This window comes from Coregonus clupeaformis, chromosome 8 (genome assembly GCF_020615455.1).
Source record: "Coregonus clupeaformis isolate EN_2021a chromosome 8, ASM2061545v1, whole genome shotgun sequence".
In the NCBI taxonomy this organism is placed as follows: Eukaryota; Metazoa; Chordata; class Actinopteri; order Salmoniformes; family Salmonidae; genus Coregonus; species Coregonus clupeaformis.
In genome coordinates, this window is record NC_059199.1 from 778354 (window position 1) to 803633 (window position 25280).

The 25280-nt window shown below is 44.9% G+C and overlaps 1 protein-coding gene across 1 annotated transcript in view; it reads left to right on the forward strand.

Annotated features, from left to right (window-relative positions):
* Positions 1 to 25280, forward strand: part of LOC121571120 (neurexin-2) — a 712543-nt gene that overhangs the window by 178321 nt on the left and 508942 nt on the right.

Below are 25280 nucleotides of genomic sequence, written 5' to 3' on the forward strand. Positions count from 1 at the left end.
CTACCAGGAGACAGGCCAGTACATCAGGAGATGTGGAGGAGGCCGAAGGAGGGCAACAACCCAGCAGCAGGACCGCTACCTCCGCCTTTGTGCAAGGAGGAGCAGGAGGAGCACTGCCAGAGCCCTGCAAAATGACCTCCAGCAGGCCACAAATGTGCATGTGTCTGCTCAAACGGTCAGAAACAGACTCCATGAGGGTGGTATGAGGGCCCAACGTCCACAGGTGGGGGTTGTGCTTACAGCCCAACACCGTGCAGGACGTTTGGCATTTGCCAGAGAACACCAAGATTGGCAAATTCGCCACTGGCGCCCTGTGCTCTTCACAGATGAAAGCAGATTCACACTGAGCATGTGACAGACGTGACAGAGTCTGGAGACACCGTGGAGAACATTCTGCTGCCTGCAACATCCTCCAGCATGACCGGTTTGGCGGTGGGTCAGTCATGGTGTGGGGTGGCATTTCTTTGGGGGGCCGCACAGCCCTCCATGTGCTCGCCAGAGGTAGTCTGACTGCCATTAGGTACCGAGATGAGATCCTCAGACCCCTTGTGAGACCATATGTTGGTGCGGTTGGCCCTGGGTTCCTCCTAATGCAAGACAATGCTAGACCTCATGTGGCTGGAGTGTGTCAGCAGTTCCTGCAAGAGGAAAGCATTGATGCTATGGACTGGCCCGCCCGTTCCCCAGACCTGAATCCAATTGAGCACATCTGGGACATCATGTCTCACTCCATCCACCAATGCCACGTTGCACCACAGACTGTCCAGGAGTTGGCGGATGCTTTAGTCCAGGTCTGGGAGGAGGTCCCTCAGGAGACCATCCGCCACCTCATCAGGAGCATGCCCAGGCGTTGTAGGGAGGTCATACAGGCATATGGAGGCCACACACACTACTGAGCCTCATTTTGACTTGTTTTAAGGACATTACATCAAAGTTGGATCAGCCTGTAGTGTGGTTTTCCACTTTAATTTTGAGGGTGACTCCAAATCCAGACCTCCATGGGTTGATACATTTTATTTCCATTGATCATTTTTGTGTGATTTTCTTGTCAGCACATTCAACTATGTAAAGAAAAAAGTATTTAATAAGATAATTTCATTCATTCAGATCTAGGATGTTTTATTTTAGTGTTCCCTTTATTTTTTTGAGCAGTGTATCTAGGTCATATAGGGGAGAGGCGTTGTGCCATGAGGTGTTGCTTTATCTGTTTTTTGAAACCAGGTTTGCTGTTTATTTGAGCAATATGAGATGTAACTGAGTTCCATGCAATAATGGCTCTATATAATACTGTACGCTTTCCTGAATTTGTTCTGGATTTGGGGACTGTGAAAAGACTGGCATGCATAGTATTTATATCAGCCCTCTGATTACAATGAAGAGCATGACGTGCCACTCTGTTTTGGGCCAGCTGCAGCTTAACTACAGTCGGTCTTTCCTTGCAGCACTGGACCACACGACTGGACAATAATCAAGATTAGACTAAATTAGAGCCTGCAGAACTTGCTTTTTGGATTGTGTTGTCAAGAAAGCAGAACATCTATTTATTATGGACAGACCTCTATATGTTTTGACCATGACAGTTTACAATCTAAGGTAACGCCAAGTAATTTAGTCTCCTCAACTTGTTCAATAGCCACACCATTCATTACCAGATTCAGCTGAGGTCTAGAACTTAGGGAATGATTTGTACCAAATACAATGCTCTTAGAGATGTTCAGGACCAGTTTATTAGTGGCCACCCATTCCAAAACAGACTGCAACTCTTTATTATTTGTGTCAGTGCAGTTGACATGTTGAGTGCCCTTCCCTATAAGCATGTTGAAAGTCTGTTGTTAATTTGTTTACAGAGAAATAGCATTATAGGTCTACTGTTAGAACCAGTAAAGGCCGCTTTACCATTCTTGGGTATTACTTTGGCTTCCCTCCAGGCCTGAGGACAAAGACTTTCCTCTAGGCTCAGATTAAAGATATGACAGATAGGAGTGGCTATAGAGTCAGCTACCAACCTCAGTAGCTTTCCATCTAAGTTGTCAATGCCAGGAGGTTTGTCATTATTGATCAATAACAATAATATTTCCACCTCTCCCACACTAACTTTACAAAATTCTAACTTGCAATGCTTTTCTTTAATTATTCGGTTTTTATGCATGAATACGATGGCTCACTATTTATTGTTGGCATTTCCTGCCTAAGTTTTCCATCTTTGCCAATGAAGTAATAATTACAATAATTGGCAACATCAAATGGTTTTGTGATGAATAAGCCATCTGATTCGATGAAAGATGGAGTTCAATTAGTCTTTCTACCCATAATTTCATTTAAAGTACTCCAACGTTTTTTTCCATCATTCTATATTTCATTGATCTTGGCTTCATAATTCAATTACGGGAGCTCAATCAGAGTCTACAGATCAATACAGTGGGGAAAAAAAAGTATTTAGTCAGCCACCAATTGTGCAAGTTCTCCCACTTAAAAAGATGAGAGAGGCCTGTAATTTTCATCATAGGTACACGTCAACTATGACAGACAAATTGAGAAAAAAAATCCAGAAAATCACATTGTAGGATTTTTTATGAATTTATTTGCAAATTATGGTGGAAAATAAGTATTTGGTCAATAAAAAAAGTTTCTCAATACTTTGTTATATACCCTTTGTTGGCAATGACACAGGTCAAACATTTTCTGTAAGTCTTCACAAGGTTTTCACACACTGTTGCTGGTATTTTGGCCCATTCCTCCATGCAGATCTCCTCTAGAGCAGTGATGTTTTGGGGCTGTCGCTGGGCAACACGGACTTTCAACTCCCTCCAAAGATTTTCTATGGGGTTGAGATCTGGAGACTGGCTAGGCCACTCCAGGACCTTGAAATGCTTCTTACGAAGCCACTCCTTCGTTGCCCGGGTGGTGTGTTTGGGATCATTGTCATGCTGAAAGACCCAGCCACGTTTCATCTTCAATGCCCTTGCTGATGGAAGGAGGTTTTCACTCAAAATCTCACGATACATGGCCCCATTCATTCTTTCCTTTACACAGATCAGTCGTCCTGGTCCCTTTGCAGAAAAACAGCCCCAAAGCATGATGTTTCCACCCCCATGCTTCACAGTAGGTATGGTGTTCTTTGGATGCAACTCAGCATTCTTTGTCCTCCAAACACGACGAGTTGAGTTTTTACCAAAATGTTATATTTTTTAGTTTCATCTGACCATATGACATTCTCCCAATCCTCTTCTGGATCATCCAAATGCACTCTAGCAAACTTCAGACGGGCCTGGACATGTACTGGCTTAAGCAGGGGGACACGTCCGCACTGCAGGATTTGAGTCCCTGGCGGCGTAGTGTGTTACTGATGGTAGGCTTTGTTACTTTGGTCCCAGCTCTCTGCAGGTCATTCACTAGGTCCACCTGTGTGGTTCTAGGATTTTTGCTCACCGTTCTTGTGATCATTTTGACCCCACGGGGTGAGATCTTGCGTAGAGCCCCAGATCGAGGGAGATTATCAGTGGTCTTGTATGTCTTCTATTTCCTAATAATTGCTCCCACAGTTGATTTCTTCAAACCAAGCTGCTTACCTATTGCAGATTCAGTCTTCCCAGCCTGGTGCAGGTCTACAATTTTGTTTCTGGTGTCCTTTGACAGCTCTTTGGTCTTGGCCATAGTGGAGTTTGGAGTGTGACTGTTTGAGGTTGTGGACAGGTGTCTTTTATACTGATAACAAGTTCAAACAGGTGCCATTAATACAGGTAACGAGTGGAGGACATAGGAGCCTCTTAAAGAAGAGGTTACAGGTCTGTGAGAGCCAGAAATCTTGCTTGTTTGTAGGTGACCAAATACTTATTTTCCACCATAATTTGCAAATAAATTCATTAAAAATCCTACAATGTGATTTTCAGGATTTTTTTCTTCTCAATTTGTCTGTCATAGTTCACGTGTACCTATGATGAAAATTACAGGCCTCTCTCATCTTTTTAAGTGGGTGAACTTACACAATTGGTGGCTGACTAAATACTTTTTTTCCCCCACTGTATACAGTAATCACAAGTTCTAGCAATAGAAGACCAATGCGGTCGACAGGGAGGCCCATTGTTCTGTGGGTCTTTTGTCGATGGAGTACCGATGCCGTCAAATCAGAGATCCGCTAGCTAATCAGTGAATTACTCACGTTAGCAAGCACTGCTGCAGGCTAGGTCAGTTTGGGCAGGAATTGATAGCCCCTTTACAAGAGGGAACACCTTAGTAATTACACCCTTCCTTATTCAGCTGTTATTTTGTCCTTATTAAGGTCAGGGTTCAGTTTTGAGTTTGCTCTGGAATGGATTATCTTACGTTGTTCCATTGCTTTGTGTACAGACTGATAGTAAAGGCCCCAGAAGTCTCCCAGTTTGGGAACTTGGGCTGTCTGTACTGCAGTGTCTGACCATAGTTGAATTCTGATTAACTGTGTGGATTGTTGCTGTTGATTTTGTTTTGGCTTGTTGCTAGTTAAACCAAAGAATACAGATATCCTGAGTATTAAAAAAAAAGTGCATTCAATTTGGGACTGGGTGAACTGGGATCCATTTGAACAGAGTTTGAATAACTGATCCAATATGCACTTCAGTGGTCTACTGTTTCCTACTCCAATCCATTATTTTGGGGAAGGCCCCTGTTTGCAACTCTTGTAAAGAGAGAGGGGGGGTTGCTTGGGTACACCAGAGTTATCGGCTCATCTGAGATTGAAATACCACGTTGATGTTTTTTTAAAGACAGCTGACAGATTAGATTTATGAGGGAGGGAAACATCTCGTAGGAGCACATCAAGGAGGTTGCCGAACTGAACATCTTGTATCAATCATGTTGTCTTCTCATTCTGTCTTCTTCCCTATCTCCTCTCTTTCTCTCCCTCTGGCTCCTTTTTAATTTCTCTGATTTCATCCCCACACGCTTCAAATCAGATGTATTCCATGAGTGAGAGAGGATTTTTTTTTTGTCACTGCTCGGGTGCTGAGCAAACATACAAGCAAACACACACGCAAACACACACACACACACACATGTGCGAACTGACACACGCAAAGCTGAGGATGCCATGTCCCATAGGCTATTGTGATTCATGTGCTTCAAAGCATTAATATACAGTGAAGGGAAAAAGTATTTGATCCCCTGCTGATTTTGTACGTTTGCCCACTGACAAAGAAATGATCAGTCTATAACTTTAATGGTAGGTTTATTTGAACAGTGAGAGACAGAATAACAACAAAAAAATCCAGAAAAACGCACGTCAAAAATGTTATAAATTGATTTGCATTTTAATGAGGGAAATAAGTATTTGACCCCCTCTCAATCAGAAAGATTTCTGGCTCCCAGGTCTCTTTTATACAGGTAACGAGCTGAGATTAGGAGCACACTCTTAAAGGGAGTGCTCCTATTCTCAGCTTGTTACCTGTATAAAAGACACCTGTCCACAGAAGCAATCAATCAATCAGATTCCAAACTCTCCACCATGGCCAAGACCAAATAGCTCTCCAAGGATGTCAGGGACAAGATTGTAGACCTACACAAGGCTGGAATGGGCTACAAGACCATCGCCAAGCAGCTTGGTGAGAAGGTGACAACAGTTGGTGCGATTATTCGCAAATGGAAGAAACACAAAAGAACTGTCAATCTCCCTCGGCCTGGGGCTCCATGCAAAATCTCACCTCGTGGTGTTGCAATGATCATGAGAACGGTGAGGAATCAGCCCAGAACTACACGGGAGAATCTTGTCAATGATCTCAAGGCAGCTGGGACCATAGTCACCAAGAAAACAATTGGTAACACACTACGCCGTGAAGGACTGAAATCCTGCAGTGCCCGGAGGTCCCCCTGCTCAAGAAAGCACATATACAGGCCCGTCTGAAGTTTGCCAATGAACATCTGAATGATTCAGAGCAGAACTGGGTGAAAGTGTTGTGGTCAGATGAGACCAAAATTGAGCTCTTTGGCATCAACTCAACTCGCCGTGTTTGGAGGAGGAGGAATGCTGCCTATGACCCCAAGAACACCATCCCCACCGTCAAACATGGAGGTGGAAACATTATGCTTTGGGGGTGTTTTTCTGCTAAGGGGACATGACAACTTCACCGCATCAAAGGGACGATGGACGGCGCCATGTACTGTCAAATCTTGGGTGAGATCCTCCTTCCCTCAGCCAGGGCATTGAAAATGGGTTTTGGATGTGTATTCCAGCATGACAATGGCCCAAAACACACAGCCAAGGCAACAAAGGAGTGGCACAAGAAGCAGCACATTAAGGTCCTGGAGTGGCCTAGCCAGTCTCCAGACCTTAATCCCATTGAAAATCTGTGGAGGGAGCTGAAGGTTCGAGTTGCCAAACGTCAGTGGAACAAAATCCCTCCTGAGATGTGTGCAAACCTGGTGGCCAACTACAAGAAACGTCTGACCTCTGTGATTGCCAACAAGGGTTTGCCACCAAGTTCTAAGTCATGTTTTGCAGAGGGGTCAAATACTTATTTCCCTCATTAAAATGCAAATCAATTTATAACATTTTTGACATGCATTTTTCTGGATTATTTTGTTGTTATTCTGTCTCTCACTGTTCAAATAAACCTACCATTAAAATTATAGACTGATCATGTCTTTGTCAGTGGGCAAACGTACAAAATCAGCAGGGGATCAAATACTTTTTTCCCTCACTGTACAAAGCTCTTTTCCACTGTTGCCTTTGTAGTGCATTCTCCATGTTTTGGGACGTTAGGGGTAGCCTGGATGACTGTATAGGGAGAGTAATGGACAGTGACTGTGTATAGATGGACTGGCAATGAGGTAATGTTTTATGAAGTCTGGATAAATATGGTGTTTTGCCCCCTGTGTCCCTGTTGGCCCCTCAGGGACACCGTAGCCAGGCGAGTGTATACGTAGCCAATGAAAGAGCAGCGTGGAGAGCAGAGGGGAGCCTGATTCATGGGGCAATGTTTTATTTATTTATTTTATTTATTTTATTTCACCAGGGCAGCTGAAATCATGGTTGTGTGTGTGTGTGTGTGTGTGTGTGTGTGTTTGACTGAAATAAACACAATAAACAACAAACACACTGTCACGTCCGTTGTATAAAGGATCGGACCAAGGTGCAGCGTGGTATGGCACCGGTGGAGCGGACTGCTCTGGCACTGGAGTGGAGCAGCTGACCGTTGCAGGAGGCTCCGGGCCATGGACCATCACTGGAGTCTTCATGCCATGGATCATCACAGGAGGCTTCGTGCCATGGATCATCACAGGAGACTTCGTACCATGGATCATCACTGGAAGCTTTGTGCCATGGATCATCACTGAAGGCTTCGGGCCATGGATCATCACTGGAGGCTTCGTGCCATGGATCATCACTGGAGGCTTCGGGCCATGGATCATCACTGGAGGCTTCGTGCCATGGATCATCACTGGAGCCCGGCAAGTGCGGGGCGCTGGCCCATGACACACTGGGCTGTGGACATGCACCACTGGTTTTGTGCGAGGAGCAGGTATGGGGCGTACCGGGTTGGCGACACGCACCACTGGTTTGGTGCGTGGAGCAGGTACGGGGCGCACCGGGCTGGCGACACGCACCACTGGTTTGGTGCGTGGAGCAGGCACAGGCCGTACAGGACTGGAGACACGCACCACTAGTTTAGTCCGAGGAGCAGGCACGGGCCATACAGAACTGGAGACACGCACCACTGGTTTGGTGTGAGGAGCAGGCACGGGCCGCACCGGTCTGTGAAGGCGCACTGGCGGCACAGTGCGTAAAGCCAGCGCATAGCCTGGTGCCTGCACGGTCACACGCTCCTCAAAGCGAATGCGGGGAGTTGGCTCTCTTCTGAAACCTGGCTCCACCAGCCTCTGCTCTAAGTACTGAGCTCTCTGCTGCTGGAGGATTAACTCCTCTCTCAGCTCCTCCTGTTGTCTGGCCAGCTCCTCTCTCAGTACACTGAAACTTGGCTCCTCCAGCCTTTACTCTAAGGACTGAGTTCTCTGCTGCTGAAGGGTTAACTCCTCTCTCAGCTCCTCCTGTTGTCTGGCCAGCTCCTCTCTCCGTACATCCACTGACTCCTTCTCCCTGTGGGCCTCCTGCAGCGCCTCCCTCTGAAGGGAGCTCTCCTGCTCTTTCTTAGTTAACAGCCCCCGTAAGGTAGTTACAGTGGGGGAAAAAAGTGTTTAGTCAGCCACCAATTGTGCAAGTTCTCCCACTTAAAAATATGAGAGAGGCCTGTAATTTTCATCATAGGTACACGTCAACTATGACAGACAAATTGAGGAAAAAAAATCCAGAAAATCACATTGTAGGATTTTTAATGAATTTATTTGCAAATTATGGTGGAAAATAAGTATTTGGTCACCTACAAACAAGCAAGATTTCTGGCTCTCACAGACCTGTAACTTCTTCTTTAAGAGGCTCCTCTGTCCTCCACTCGTTACCTGTATTAATGGCACCTGTTTGAACTTGTTATCAGTATAAATGACACCTGTCCACAACTTCAAACAGTCACACTCCAAACTCCACTATGGCCAAGACCAAAGAGCTGTCAAAGGACACCAGAAACAAAATTGTAGACCTGCACCAGGCTGGGAAGACTGAATCTGCAATAGGTAAGCAGCTTGGTTTGAAGAAATCAACTGTGGGAGCAATTATTAGGAAATGGAAGACATACAAGACCACTGATAATCTCCCTCGATCTGGGGCTCCACGCAAGATCTCACCCCGTGGGGTCAAAATGATCACAAGAACGGTGAGCAAAAATCCCAGAACCACAAGTGGGGACCTAGTGAATGACCTGCAGAGAGCTGGGACCAAAGTAACAAAGCCTACCATCAGTAACACACTACGCCGCCAGGGACTCAAATCCTGCAGTGCCAGACGTATCCCCCTGCTTAAGCCAGTACATGTCCAGGCCCGTCTGAAGTTTGCTAGAGTGCATTTGGATGATCCAGAAGATGATTGGGAGAATGTAATATGGTCAGATGAAACCAAAATAGAACTTTTTGGTAAAAACTCAACTCGTCGTGTTTGGAGGACAAAGAATGCTGAGTTGCATCCAAAGAACACCATACCTACTGTGAAGCATTGGGGTGGAAACATCATGCTTTGGGGATGTTTTTCTGCAAAGGGACCAGGACGACTGATCCGTGTAAAGGAAAGAATGAATGGGGCCATGTATCGTGAGATTTTGAGTGAAAACCTCCTTCCATCAGCAAGGACATTGAAGATGAAACGTGGCTGGGTCTTTCAGCATGACAATGATCCCAAACACACCGCCCGGGCAACGAAGGAGTGGCTTCGTAAGAAGCATTTCAAGGTCCTGGAGTGGCCTAGCCAGTCTCCAGATCTCAACCCCATAGAAAATCTTTGGAGGGAGTTGAAAGTCTGTGTTGCCCAGCGACAGCCCCAAAACATCACTGCTCTAGAGGAGATCTGCATGGAGGAATGGGCCAAAATACCAGCAACAGTGTGTGAAAACCTTGTGAAGACTTACAGAAAACGTTTGACCCGTGTCATTGCCAACAAAGGGTATATAACAAAGTATTGAGAAACTTTTGTTATTGACCAAATACTTATTTTCCACCATAATTTGCAAATAAATTCATTAAAAATCCTACAATATGATTTTCTGGATTTATTTTTCTCATTTAGTCTGTCATAGTTGACGTGTACCTATGATGAAAATTACAGGCCTCTCTCATCTTTTTAAGTGGGAGAACTTGCACAATTGGTGGCTGACTAAATACTTTTTCCCCCCACTGTACAGTGGGGAGAACAAGTATTTGATACACTGGCGATTTTGCAGGTTTCCCTACTTACAAAGCATGTAGAGGTCTGTAATTTTTATCATAGGTACACTTCAACTGTGAGAGACGGAATATAAAACAAAAATCCAGAAAATCACATTGTATGATTTTAAAGTAATTAATTTGCATTTTATTGCATGACATAAGTATTTGATCACCTACCAACCAGTAAGATTTCCGGCTCTCACAGACCTGTTAGTTTTTCTTTAAGAAGCCCTCCTGTTCTCCACTCATTACCTGTATTAACTGCACCTGTTTGAACTCGTTACCTGTATAAAAGACACCTGTCCACACACTCAATCAAACAGACTCCAACCTCTCCACAATGGCCAAGACCAGAGAGCTGTGTAAGGACATCAGGGATAAAATTGTAGACCTGCACAAGGCTGGGATGGGCTACAGGACAATAGGCAAGCAGCTTTGTGAGAAGGCAACAACTGTTGGCGCAATTATTAGAAAATGGAAGAAGTTCAAGATGACGGTCAATCAACCTCGGTCTGGGGCTCCATGCAAGATCTCACCTCGTGGGGCATCAATGATCATGAGGAAGGTGAGGGATCAGCCGAGAAGTACACGGCAGGACCTGGTCAATGACCTGAAGAGAGCTGGGACCATAGTCTCAAAGAAAACCATTAGTAACACACTACGCCGTCATGGATTAAAATCCTGCAGCACACGCAAGGTCCCCCTGCTCAAGCCAGCGCATGTTCAGGCCCGTCTGAAGTTTGCCATTGACCATCTGGATGATCCAGAGGAGGAATGGGAGAAGGTCATGTGGTCTGATGAGACAAAAATAGAGCTTTTTGGTCTAAACTCCACTCGCCGTGTTTGGAGGAAGAAGAAGGATGAGTACAACCCCAAGAACACCATCCCAACCGTGAAGCATGGAGGTGGAAACATCATTTTTGGGGATGCTTTTCTGCAAAGGGGACAGGACGACTGCACCGTATTGAGGGGAGGATGGATGGGGCCATGTATCGCGAGATCTTGGCCAACAACCTCCTTCCCTCAGTAAGAGCATTGAAGATGGGTCGTGGCTGGGTCTTCCAGCATGACAACGACCCGAAACACACAGCCAGGGCAACTAAGGAGTGGCTCCGTAAGAAGCATCTCAAGGTCCTGGAGTAGCCTAGCCAGTCTCCAGACCTGAACCCAATAGAAAATCTTTGGAGGGAGCTGAAAGTCCGTATTGCCCAGCGACAGCCCCGAAACCTGAAGGATCTGGAGAAGGTCTGTATGGAGGAGTGGGCCAAAATCCCTGATGCAGTGTGTGCAAACCTGGTCAAGACCTACAGGAAACGTATGATCTCTGTAATAGCAAACAAAGGTTTCTGTACCAAATATTATGTTCTGCTTTTCTGATGTATCAAATACTTATGTCATGCAATAAAATGCAAATTAATTACTTAAAAATCATACAATGTGATTTTCTGGATTCCGTCTCTCACAGTTGAAGTGTACCTATGATAAAAATTACAGACCTCTACATGCTTTGTAAGTAGGTAAACCTGCAAAATCGGCAGTGTATCAAATACTTGTTCCTTCCACTGTATCTCCTCTCTCAGAGTGCTGAGCTGCATGTCTTGGTTGGCCTCTATAATAGCGGCCTCCTCTTCCTCCACAGTCAGCCCTTTCAGGGCCTCCTTCTGCTTCGTGTGCCCCCCCTAAAAAATTATTGGGTCTGCCTCTCGTGCTTCCTTCGCGGCCGGCACCGTTGGCGTCGCCGTTGATCCTCTCCTGCCTGGGCTTCTTCCTTCGCCCAGGGTCCTTTACCGGCTAATATCTCCTCCCATGTCCGAAAATGTCTTCCCCACCTGTGTCCAGGGTGTCTGCTCCTCCTGGCCATGCTGCTTGGTCCGTTGGTGGTGGGATCTTCTGTCACGTTTGTTGTATAAAGGATCGGACCTAGGTGCAGCGTGGTATGCGTACATGTTTAATTTATTAAATAAACACTTGATAAAATAACAAAAACAACTGAACGTGAAGTTCTAAAGGCTAACAGCAACAAGCTGAAACAGAAACAGAAACAAGATCCCACAACTAAGGTAGGCAAAATGACTGCCTAAGTATGATCCCCAATCAGAGAAAACGATCGACAGCTGCCTCTGATTGTGAACCACACCCGGCCAACATATAAATATATAACATAGATCAACTAGCATTCATACCCTGACCAAACTAACTAGAGAAATCACAGGGCTCTCAAGGTCAGGGTGTAACACACACACTCACACACAGACACAGACATAAATACACACACACACACACACACACACACACACACACACACACACACACACACACACATACTTAACCTTAAAGCACCAACAGGTCATTTTTGACACCAAATTGGAAATGATTGCAAAGAGACACTGTCTGTCAAGTAGTAACACTTTTTTTTTTTATTATTAACCTTTTGTAACACAAGTAAATGGTTTAAATTCCCCAACATAAGCATATATTTTTACATTTTCACACATTTATAGTCAAATGTGATGTTTCTGTTCAAAACATGAAAAACATACAAAAAGGTATATTTTACCTTTTTGTATGTTTTTCATGTTTTGAACAAATATTTGGATCAATTTCATCCATAGCCACTTGTTATACAAGTTTTTCTGTTATTCATTCAAAGTGTTGTGTTTCTGTGACACTCAGAGGCTGAGAAATTGGTGATTGAGCTAATCTGACAAACCGGTATGAACTAAGGTGGCCACCGATAAAGGCAATATGGGTACTGGTGCCATCAAACATTTAGCTCTTACTTTGGAATGCGATGGACTTTCAACTCAGTTCCAATTGCATCTGAAAGAAGAGAGTCTCAACTTCGTATAGAGACATTGACTGAAATGTAAATATGTATTTATTTTGTAGTTATAGTGGCTACCACACCCCCAGGGAACAAATCTGGGTGGCTCCATATCTATATATTTGGAGGGTACATACATCTACCTCTGTGCCAAATTTGGTGCTTTTATCACAAAGTTTACTATTGAGTCCACATTTTCAGCATATTCACGCACTTATCAAGAGAACATCTCTGGTCATCCCTACTGCCTATGATCTAGCGGACTCACTAAACACAAATGCTTTGTTTGTAAATGATGTCTGAGTGTTGTAAATGATGTCTGGCTTTCCGTAAATTATAAAAACTAAATAATTGTGCCGTCCGCTGCCTTAGACATTGTGAACCATCAGTTCCTCCTCTCCACCCTCTCAGGGCTGGGCATATCAGGTTCTGCACACTCTTAGATTGCATCCTACCTGGCAGGTCGCTCCTACCAGGTGACGTGGAGAGGATCTGTGTCTGCACCACATACTCTCACTACTGGTGTCCCCCAGGGCTCAGTTCTAGTCCCTCTCCTCTTCTCTCTGTACACCAAGTCACTCGGCTCCGTCATATCCTCACATGGTCTTTCCTGTCATTGCTATGTGGATGACACTCAGCTACCTGTCTCATTCCCACTTCTGACACCAAGGTGGCGACACGTATCTCTGCGTGCCTGGCAGATATCTTAGCTTGGATGTCGGCCCACTACCTCAAGCTCAACCTCGACAAGACAGAGCTGCACTTCCTCCCGGGGAAGGCCTGCCTGCTCAAAGACCTCTCCATCATGGTTGACAACTCCACAGTGACATCCTCCCAGAGTGCAATGAGAGAGAGAGAGAGAGAGAGAGAGAGAGAGAGAGAGAGAGAGAGAGAGAGAGAGAGAGAGAGAGAGAGAGAGAGAGAGAGGTCTTAGCTAAGACATGGAAGGCTTCCTTAGGGCATGTGGTTACAAATCAAATGTCGTCAGCTGTACTGTCCTGACATCACCTGTACAGTCCTGCACATTATATTGAGATTTTGTGAATGTAGCTATCAGAAGTTAGGTAAAGAGCTTGAGATTGCGGAAGTTGAAAAGTGTCCTAGAAGTCAAGTAGAAACTGGGAAAGTGGAGAAAGAGAGGCAGTTAGTAGACGGACAGTTTTCCAGTGAACCCACTGTATCAGTATATCAGGCTATACCCAGGCTATACCCAAGCTTTACCCAGGCTATACCCAGGATATACCCAGCACATCAGGCTTTCAGTCTTGGTTGAGGAGAGCCCAGTGCCTGTAGTGGGAGATCAAGGCAGAGGAGAGGCAGGTTCAGGAGGAGAGGAGAGAAGAGTGGGCTCTGGAAAGGAGGAGCACCTGATTGGTATACTGTAGTCTGGAGGTGTGGAGAGAGAGAAGGCTAGGAGGGTTGTTGGGAGGGGGGTTTACTCTGGGTGTGGAGGGAGGGAGGGAGGGAGGGAGGGAAGGGAGGGAGGGAGGGAGGGAATGAAGGAAGGAAGGAAGGAAGGAAGGAAGGAAGGAAGGAAGGAAGGAAGGAAGGAAGGAAGGAAGGAAGGAAGGAAGGAAGGAAGGAAGGAAGGAAGGAAGGAAGGAAGGAAGGGAGGGAGGGAGGGAGGGAGGGAGGGAGGGAGGGAGGGAGGGAGGGAGAAGAGGCAGAGAGAGAGAGGGAGGGAGAGAGAGAGAGAGAGAGAGAGAGAGAGAGAGAGAGAGAGAGAGAGAGAGAGAGAGAGAGAGAGAGAGAGAGAGAGAGAGAGAGAGAGAGAGAGAGAGAGAGAGAGAGAGAGAGAGAGAGAGAGAGAGAGAGAGAGAGAGAGAGAGAGAGAGAGAGAGAGAGAGAGAGAGAGGTCTTAGCTAAGACATGGAAGGCTTCCTTAGGGCATGTGGTTACAAATCAAATGTCGTCAGCTGTACTGTCCTGACATCACCTGTACAGTCCTGCACATTATATTGAGATTTTGTGAATGTAGCTATCAGAAGTTAGGTAAAGAGCTTGAGATTGCGGAAGTTGAAAAGTGTCCTAGAAGTCAAGTAGAAACTGGGAAAGTGGAGAAAGAGAGGCAGTTAGTAGACGGACAGTTTTCCAGTGAACCCACTGTATCAGTATATCAGGCTATACCCAGGCTATACCCAAGCTTTACCCAGGCTATACCCAGGATATACCCAGCACATCAGGCTTTCAGTCTTGGTTGAGGAGAGCCCAGTGCCTGTAGTGGGAGATCAAGGCAGAGGAGAGGCAGGTTCAGGAGGAGAGGAGAGAAGAGTGGGCTCTGGAAAGGAGGAGCACCTGATTGGTATACTGTAGTCTGGAGGTGTGGAGAGAGAGAAGGCTAGGAGGGTTGTTGGGAGGGGGGTTTACTCTGGGTGTGGAGGGAGGGAGGGAGGGAAGGGAGGGAGGGAGGGAGGGAGGGAGGGAATGAAGGAAGGAAGGAAGGAAGGAAGGAAGGAAGGAAGGAAGGAAGGAAGGAAGGAAGGAAGGAAGGAAGGAAGGAAGGAAGGAAGGAAGGAAGGAAGGAAGGAAGGAAGGAAGGAAGGAAGGAAGGAAGGAAGGAAGGAAGGGAGGGAGGGAGGGAGGGAGGGAGGGAAGGAGAGGGAGGGAGGGAGAAGAGGCAGAGAGAGAGACTGACACAGAGTGGGAGAGAGAGAGAAATGTCTTGATATTCATTTACTGTTGGAAAGCGGCGAGTGGCGGAGCTGAAGAGGTCTCCACCGTCCTCGTGGGGAGGGATATGGGGAAGTGGAGCTTTCCAGGACCCTCTGTAGATGAGGAGGAGGGAAGTGGGGCTTTCCAGGGCCCTCTGTAGAGAACGAGGAGGGAAGTTGGGCTTTCCAGGGCCCTCTGTAGAGGAGGACGTAAGTGGGGCTTCCCAGGGCCATCTGTAGAGAAGGAGGAGGGAGGTGGGGCTTTCCAGGGCCCTCTGTAGAGGAGGACAGAAGTGGGGCTTCCCAGGGCCATCTGTAGAGAAGGAGGAGGGAGGTGGGGCTTTCCAGGGCCCTCTGTAGAGAACAAGTAGGGAAGTGGGGCTTTCCAGGGCCCTCTGTAGAGAAGGAGAAGGGATCACTGGTTTATTACAGAATACAGACCTAAGAGAGGGAAAGTCTGGGAGACAGAGGAGGCCAGAGAAGATGGGGAGGGACGGAAAGAGTGATGGAGGGAAGTAGAGAGAGAGAGAGAGAGAGAGAGAGAGAGAGAGAGAGAGAGAGAGAGAGAGAGAGAGAGAGAGAGAGAGAGAGAGAATGCTAACTACAATCTACTGAGAATTGTCAAATAAGTGTTTTAATAACATCGTTTCCGTATATGTTCTTGATGTCTAGACTTTGTTGATTTTTCCCGCTAAAGGCAATAGGTTTCTGAAGATGTCTTGTGGGACATGGCGTTGTGATGCATCATGCCAGGGTCAGAGATAGCATCAGCCCCCTGTCATCGTCAGAGCACCGCCATGCGACACTGAAAAACGTCCCCTCGTCCTTTCCTGTCAGTCTGAGTGCTCAGGCAGTGTCTTATTTTTTCGTTCCCCCTTTTGTCAGCCACCAGCCCCATCCCCCCCCAAAAAGAAAGTTGTCTTCTGCAAGCTGCCTCCTTCCATTTCCTTAACTCAGTCTATCATCTGACACCACAGCTCATAGAAAGCAATCACAAGTAGTGATGTGCAGTTCGCTAACAATTCATTATTTTTGAACGACTCTTTTTACTGACTCGAGAGTCATGATTAGTTTTTCAGAGTGACTCGTTCATTTTAGTCGTTCACTTGACCTGCTGGCCGCATTTAATTTTACAGCAGGATTTAATACGCGCTCCTCCGGCTCAGCGGCTCCAGATACGTGCTCTGACCAGCAACTGTCCATCATGTGAGCGAGGGAAAATAGATCATGCTGCAAGCACCATAGAGGAGAAAAATACATGTTTAGAACTGATAATTGATCGCATGGTGCAATAATTAATGCTATTCTTTGCTTATTGAATGTTACTCGATGGACACATCTTAGAACCAAAGCATAGATAGCCAGCTTCTTTCTGCTCAAAACTTAGAACTCAAGAACAAATCATTTGGGCTGCTGCAGTTCTTGAAAGATATTGTGCTACTCTCCCTCGCGGCAGTCAAGCAGTGTTATTCCGCCATGTAATTCACAATCTAGTCTGGTTGTGGCCACAATTAGACCTCGTTTCAAAGGTATCAGTTAACAATATTATTTGTATGCCTAGCAATAAAAAATGTATATTTTTTGAAGCACACTTTTAAAAGTCTTATTCACAAATGACAGCTCCAATAACAACCCCGCTATGGTGAACGAGAGTCTTGTAGAATCATGATTCTTTTAATTCATTGTTCGCCAGTTGGGGGTAATCTTTGCTCTGGGCATTACTGAATCAAATGAACGAAATGAGTCGAAAGATTTGTTGTTTTGACTGAACGAGTTGAAAAGATCAGTGAAAAGAGCAGAACTTCCCAACACTAATCACAAGCTGCTTGTTGCTTAACGTTAACAACCCAAATTCGTAGTTTTTTTCCCACTCTCTCCTAACTTAATACATAATTGAAAATGGCTGTGGCGGTCCATTTACCACGCTTTTGTTCTTACTACATCAGCAGAACAGACAACGTGAGGAGTCTGTTTACCAGACATTTCTCGCTCTCTCTATTCTCTCTCTGTCTTCTCTCTCTGTCTCTCTCTCTATTCTCTCTCTCTCTCTCTATTATCTCTCTGTCTCTCTCTCTCTATTCTCACTCTCTCTATTCTCTCTCTCCCTCTCTATTCTCTCTCTCTCTATTCTCTGTCTCTCTATTCTCTCTCTCTATTCTCTCTCTCTCTCTCTCTCTCTCTCTCTCTCTCTCTCTCTCTCTCTCTCTCTCTCTCTATTCTCTCTCTCTTTCTCTCTCTATTCTCTATCTGTCTCTTTCTCTCTCTATATATATATATATATTCTCTATATCTCTCTCTCTCTCTCTATTCTCTCTCTCTCTCTCTATTCTCTCTCTGTCTCTCTCTATTCTCTCTCTCTCTCTCTCTGTTCTCTCTCTCTATATATATATATTTATTCTCTCTCTCTAATCTCTCTCTATATTATCTCTCTGTCTCTCTCTATTCTCTCTCTCTCTCTCTCTCTCTCTCTCTCTCTATTCTGTCTCTCTCTATTCTCTCTCTCTATTCTCTCTCTCTCTCTCTATTCTCTCTCTATTCTCTCTCAATTCAATTCAATAGACTTTATTGACATGGCAAGTAAAATTACTTACATTATCAAAGTATAGATATAACAAAAATGGTGGGACCATCAGCAATAATAATAATAGTAGCAGTGGAAATGAGATTACCATTAACAGCAACTACAACAACAATATGAATGAGAATAACAATACATTAAAGCAATAGTAGTCGATCAATCTCAACATGACTGAGAAGACACATTACATGGTATGAAAGACTAAACAAAACAGGAAATATTATTGACATTACATTACACTTTTCACTGGCTGTCCCTCAGGTTGTGGCAGGAGGACACATATTTGGCTGCCAAAATTGCACATTTAGGCTTTTCACCCAATAAATATTGGATTATTTCTTACTCTTTTATAGTTTCAAATTCTTTGTACTGAATGATAATTTTGGGAAAGAAAGATTATCTTAGGTCTGAGTATTTTTCACAGTGTAGTAGGAAATACAGCTCTGTCTCTACCTCTCCCCGGAGGCAGAGTGAGCACAGCCTGTCCTCTCTGGGCAGCCAGGTTTGCCTGTGACGACCGGTCTCTATAGCCACACTGAGTCTGTACCTAGTCATTGTTTTCCTCCGTTTTCTATCAGTCACAGTGGCCAGATAGTCTGCCACCATGTACTGTCTGTTTAGAGCCAAATAGCATTGAAGTTTACTTTGATTTTTTGTGGTGTCTTTCCAATAGGTGATATATTTTTCTTTTTGCTTTGTGATGATTTGGTTGGGCCAGATTTTCTGAGCGCTGTCCTGAGGCTCTATGAGGTTGGTTTTGGTTAGTGAACTGAGCCCCAAAACCAGCTGGCTGAGGGGACTCTTCTCTTGTTTCATCTCTTGACATAGTAGAGCTGTGTGATGGAATGTTTTGGGGTCACTTGTTTTTAGATGGTTGTAACATTTGATGGCTCTTTTTTCTATTCGAATAAGGAGGGGGTATTGGCCCTATTCTGCTCTACATGCGTTATTTTGAGTTTTTCTTTGCACTTGCAATACAGTCTTGCAAAACTCTGCAAGCAGTATTTCGATTGGATGTTTGTCCCATTTGGTAAATTCAGTATTAGAGAGCGGACCCCATACTTCGCTGCCATATATAGCAATTGGTTTTATAACTGATTGGAAAATATTGAGCCAGATTCTAATTGGAATTTCGATTTTAATATTCCTTTTAATGGGATAGAATGCTCTTCTTGCTTTGTCTCTCAGCTCATTCACAGCCATGTGAAAGCTACCTGTGTTGCTGATATTTAGTCCTAGATATGTGTAATTTTTGGTGTGTTCTAATAGAACTGTGTCCAAATAGAATGTATATTTGTCATCCTGATTTCCTGACCTTTTTTGGAATATCATTATATTTGTTTTTTTTTAGATCAACGGTCAGGGCCCAGGTCTGACAGAATCTGTGCAGATGATCTAGATGCTGCTGTAACCCCTCCTTAGTGGGAGACAGTAGCACCAGGTCATCTGCGTACAGCAGACACTTGATTTCAGTGTTGTGTAGGGTGAGACCAGGTGCTGCCGATTCTTCTAATGTTTTTGCCAATTCATTCATGTAGATGTTAAATAGTGTTGGACTTATTGGGCAACCCTGTTTCACTCGACGTCCCTGAGAGAAGAAGTCTGTTTGCATGTTGCCGAATTTAATCGCACATTTGTTTTTAGTGTACATTGATTTAATAATATTACATTTTACATTTTACTCATTTAGCAGACGCTCTTATCCAGAGTGACTTACAGTTAGTGAGTGCATACATTCTTTTTTTGTCACACTGGCCCCCCGTGGGAATCGAACCCACAACCCTGGCGTTGCAAACACCATGCTCTACCAACTAATATCATATGTTTTCCCTCCAATACCACTCTCTATTAGTTTGTAAAAAATACCTTTGTGCCAAATTGAATCAAATGCTTTCTTGAAGTCTACAAAACACGAGTAGATTTTGCCTTTGTTTTGGTTGACTTGTTTGTCAATTAGAGTGTGGAGGGTGTAAATGTGGTCTGTTGTACGATAATTTTTTACAAATCCAATCTGGCTTCTGCTTAGGAAGTTGTGTTCATCAAGGAAATTATGTAGTCTGCTGTTTATGATACTGCAGAGAATTTTCCCCAAGTTGCTGTTGTTAACACAAATTCCTCTGTAATTATTTGGGTCAAATTTGTCTCCATTTTTATAAATTGGTGTGATCAATCCTTGGTTCCAAATATCAGGGAAAATAACTGCAGTTAGGATAATGTTGAAGAGTTTGAGTATAGCCAATTTAAATTTGTGGTCTGTATATTTGATCATTTCTTTTTTGGGTTGGAGAGTGCAAAGTTTTTCCAATAATTCTTGTTCTGTAATTGGGGTTTCCACAGGATTCTGATAGTCTTTGACTGCTGATTCAAGGATTTGTAATTTTTCTTGTATATCTTGTTGTTCTGGGCTCTTTGTTATATTGCTGTAGAGGTTTGCAAAGTGATTTCTCCACATATCCCCATTTTGGATAGCCAATTCCTCATTATGAGGTTTGTTTAATTTATTCAAATTCTCCCAGAAGTGGTTTGATTCTATGGATTCCTCAATCACATCCAGCTGATTTCTAATGTGCTGTTCTTTTTTTTGTTCTTGGGGTGTATTTGTATTGCTTCAGTGTTTCCCCATATTGAAGGTGTATATTTTTGTTGTCTGGGTCTCTGTGTTTTTGATTAGATATATTTCTCAATTACTTTCTTAGATTTTTGCAATCATTATCAAACAATTTTTCGTTATCTATTCTTTTTGGTTTGCTCTTATGTTTCTTAAGATTAGCCAAGGAGGCTAATTTGTCAAATATAAAGTTTATGTTCCAAACAGCCAAATTTACACCTTCATTGCTGTAGGAGAATGTTAATGCTAAAAAGTTGTCCAGGAGAGATTGTATTTTTTGGCTACTAATTGCTTTTTGGTAGATTTCTGTACTGTTTGCACTCCATCTATAGGTCTGTTTAGTACCATGTAATTTATTGGGCCGTGATGCTTCATGGTTGGGTTCTGCTCTTCTCAGATACACTGTGATTTTACTGTGGTCTGAGAGAGGTGTTTGTGGGCTGACTGTGAAGGCTCTGAGAGACTCTGGGTTGAGGTCGGTGATGAAGTAGTCTACAGTACTGCTGCCAAGGGATGAGCTGTAGGTGTACCTACCAAAAGAGTCCCCTCTTAGCCTACCATTGACTATGTACAGACCCAGTGTTCGACAGAGCTTCAGGAGTTGTACTCCATTTTTGTTTTTCACTTTGTCATAGTTGTTTCTGGGGGGGGTATGTGGGGAGGGAAAGGTTGTTGCTTCCCGGTAGTTGTTTGTCCCCATGACTGTTAATAGTGTCTAGTTCTTCTGCTGTTCTAGCATTCAGGTCTCCACAGACCAGCACATTGCCTTGGGCCTGAAAGTGACTAATCTCCCCCTCTAGAATGGAGAAACTCTCTTCATTGAAGTAGGGTGACTCTGAGGGGGGAATGTATGTAGCACAGAGGATTTGTTGATTTTTAGCCAGATAAAGAATTATCCTGTTTTGATCAATTCGATTGAATTAGTTAGTTCAGTTTTATACCATATTAGCATTCCCCCCGAGTCTCTGCCCTGTGTGATTCCTTTTAATTTGGTGGATGGTACGATTATCTCCCTATAACCTAGTGGACAGCCAGTGGAAACATCACCTCTGCACCATGTTTCCTGTAGTACTACAATATCAACATCATCAATTTCTTTAAGGAAGTCTGGGTTCTGCTCTTTAGCCAAAAAGCAGAGGACTTCAATCCTTGTAAATTCCAACATGCAACGTAAAAAGACTTCATAACAGTTTTTTCTTTACCTTCAAAATGAGATAAACACTCACAATCCAACAAGAACTTTGAAAATAGGATCTTTCAATTAAGGTAAACTCATTATGCAAATGTGATTTGTTTATCATTTAAGATAGTATTTGTGTCATGCCACTTGGGTGGATGTAGTGTGAGGAGGGTGGAGTTCTTGTGCTCATCTTACCATGACCCTCGGCCTATCACATGTGAGCATAGTAGATTCAGCATTTGTTTGATGTCACTAATTTCGTTGGTGGGAGCTGGGCCAGTTGCTCCTCTCACAGCTTGTGTATAGCTCTGTCTGCCGGGCTGTGGCTCCTCCAGGTGTGGGTCTGTGGTGGGGGGGAGGGGGATGTTAGGCCTCATCTGGTTGGGTCTGAAGCTGGGCTGGGGTGGTCTGTGCTGCGCTGGATGTGGTGGGCATTGAGGTTGGTGGTGCTGTGGCCATGGCTGTGGGGTTCAGGGGGCTGGTCCGGGGTGTTGTCTTGGTGATCTCGGGGGGGTGGAGATTGCTCCGCTGTTCCTGGGTGGAGAGGTCGGGATGCGGTTTAAAGCGACTTCCTTGAGAGTCTTAGCAAGGATGGGGACTGTCTCCCTGTACAGGTGAACATGGTCATAGAGACAGTCCAGATCGAGGGTGGGATGGTGGGCCAGGTGTACATTGGGTCGCAGGGCACAGTCCCAGGAGAGGCTGGCGTTTATTCTTTGGATTGTGGCAGGGTGGAAGTCCTTCCTCTGTAGAAAGGTTGACACCACGATCCTTGAGTTGGGGAAGATTGCGGAGACCTTCTCAATCACTCCCCGTAGTGAAGTCGCCACACTCTCCAGCTGAGTACGCAGGTCGTTGCTTCCGGTGTGTATGATTATGTGGCTTGGCGACCCGAGCTGGGCCTTATCAAGCAGCGCCATGGCACTCTGCGTTGTTGGGCACCACACCTTTCTCGTTTTGTGTCTAGGGAAAAGTTTCTTCTCCTGAACAAACTTCCCATTTGAGTTCATCAACAGGACAATCTCAGCCAGTGTTTCTTCTGGACTGGAGGGGGTAGAGTTGGGGCTGGTGGGTGTTGGAGCTGGGGTGTGGCTGGTCTGTGCCGGTGCCGCTGTCAGTGGGAGGCTGTTCTGGCGGCTGGGGGGGAGGCATGCAGCCAGCAGGGCTGGGGAGACCTGGCTGGTTGAGGTGGGCTCGTCTGCTGTGTGAGGGCAGGTCATAGAGTGGTGATCTAGCTGCTCCTGCAGCCTGTCCTCTGTTCTCTTTCTCTCCTGCAGCTCCTCTCTTATTGTGGTCAGCTCGTTATTACTGCTCTGCCTGTCTTTTTGGAGCTCTCTCACCTCCTTTGTTAGATAAGCCAGTTCTCTCTTGAGTCCGTCTCTCTCTTGCTCAACTTCTTTCAGCTGTGTTGCAAGGCTGCTGTCCTGCTCTGTCCGCACCTTGGTTAGGAGCTCCTCTAAGGTGTGGATGTCTGGTTGCTGTTTGCTCACACTCTCCCTGAGCAGGACCACCTCTCCCTCCAGTTTAGTGAACTGATCCCTCATGGCAGCCATGGTGGTGAGGAGGGCCTGAGCCTGCTCTGCACTGAGAGGGTCGCTCTCCTCCTGGGGCGTGTCCTCCACTATGGTGGGAAGAGAGGTGCTGGATGTGCCTTTTTGGGTGGGGATAGTGGGGGTGAGGGTGGTGCTGGTGGAGTTTGTCTTGTGGGAGGGCATGTCACTGGTGGTGTCCTTCTCTCTCTCTGCTCTCTCCTTAATGGTCTGAAAGTCTGTTTCAAACAGCCTAAGGTTACCTTGCACCATGACAGTCCCAGTCTTGTAGAGGTTGATTGTTATCATGGTGCTGTCAGGGTCGTCTGTCTCTTTGACTTTCAGCTTCCACCCATTACAGATTCCCTCATTCTTTACCGATGGGTAGTGAGAGCAGACTGCTGAGCACCATGCATTTGGCTGGTCAGTGAGAAAGATGAGATTACTCACATCACCGTTTTTGTAGAGGTCTGTGAAAAGGGTTTCTGGCCTCCCCTTTAGTAGATTCTGTTTAAAAGCTTTCCTCGTTGTGTCATTTTTGGCCTCTGGAGGGTAGAGAATGGACTCAGCTCTGAGGGGGAGTGGGGACATGGTGCCTGTGGGCTCTGCTACTACTACTGCTGCTGCTCTGTTCTGCTGCACCGTTGCCATGGCAACCAGTTGTGTTTGTCTGCTGCTGTTGCTAGCTAGCTCCTGTTTAGCTCAAAAACCAGCAAAAGAGTGAAAAATCTTCACACACAAAAACAGAAGATTGTATTAACTCCCCTTGCTAGGTTTGTTCTAGCTCAATTTTCTGGCTGGCTGGCTTGCTAGCCTGCTGGCCAGGTTTTTGTTGTGTAGCTAACTAGTGAGAGTCAAAAGTTCTTAATTTGATAGAGTTGTTGTTCATCACTTCTTGTCTTGAATTCTTTTTAGAATCAAGTGTTTATCTCATTCTAAAAACAAAAAAAAAAGGAAATAAATCAGGAGCTCATGTTGAGCTCTCTCTCTGTCTCTCTCTCACTCTCTATTCTCTCTCTCTCTCTCTCTCTCTATTCTCTCTCTCTCTCTGTATTCTCTCTCTCTCTTTCTCTGTCTCTCTCTGTATTCTCTCTCTCTCTTTCTCTGTCTCTCTCTGTATTCTCTCTCTCTCTTTCTCTGTCTCTCTCTGTATTCTCTCTATTCTCTCCCTGTCTCTCTCTGTATTCTCTCTCTCTCTATTCTCTCCCTGTCTCTCTATCTATTCTCTCTCTCTATTCTCTCTCTCTCTATTCTCTCTATTCTCTCTCTCTCTATTCTCTCTTTCTCTCTTTCTCTCTCTCTGTATTTTTTCTCTCTCTCTCTCTCTCTCTCTCTCTCTCTCTCTCTCTCTCTCTCTCTCTCTCTCTCTCGTTTTGTTGTTTCCTCCACGCCATGATGCCTTTCTGCCTCGTCTGAGATTACTCTAAATTCCAATTTCAAACAAAAAAATATTTGAATAGTTATCTTCATTAAGCAGAGAATTCAATGTCTACCTCAGTTGTGGGTGATTGTGTGTGTGTGTCCGTGCGTGTGTGTTCACAATACTGTGTGTGCAGACGTTTCTATATTTTGTATGACTGACATTTGAAAAGAAAAACCTGTATGAGTTAATGTTAAATCAGACATGTTAAATACATAGTCAAATCAACTTGATTTATATGCTTGAAAAGTCATTATTTTAACACATAACAGAAATTACAGCAATCCTATATCTATAGACAATTAGTCCATGTCCTCTCTAAGTCTGTATAACCTAAGGCTGCATCCCACCACTCTCACCTCCACTCTCAGCTCTATAATTGTAACTCAGTGGTCAGGAGATGGTGGTTCTCAATCTATCTGGCCCTAACCAACCCTGCCCTCCCCTGGGAAATGTGTGAAGGGATTGGAATGATTTGCAGTAATAGAACTGTGGGATAAGTGGGATTATCCAATCCCCTCCCTCGCAGGGTTCCCCCTGATTCGCAAGTGAACCTCATTACCTGAGCTGGATCACCTCAGAGCGTCCTAAGGGACGTGGTGAAATTACAACAGGATGGTGTTGTGTGGATCACTGGTCTGTTGGGATGGTAGCTTATTGATATACCCTAGTAGCCAAAGGTACATGGTCATAGAGCAACAAGATCTCAC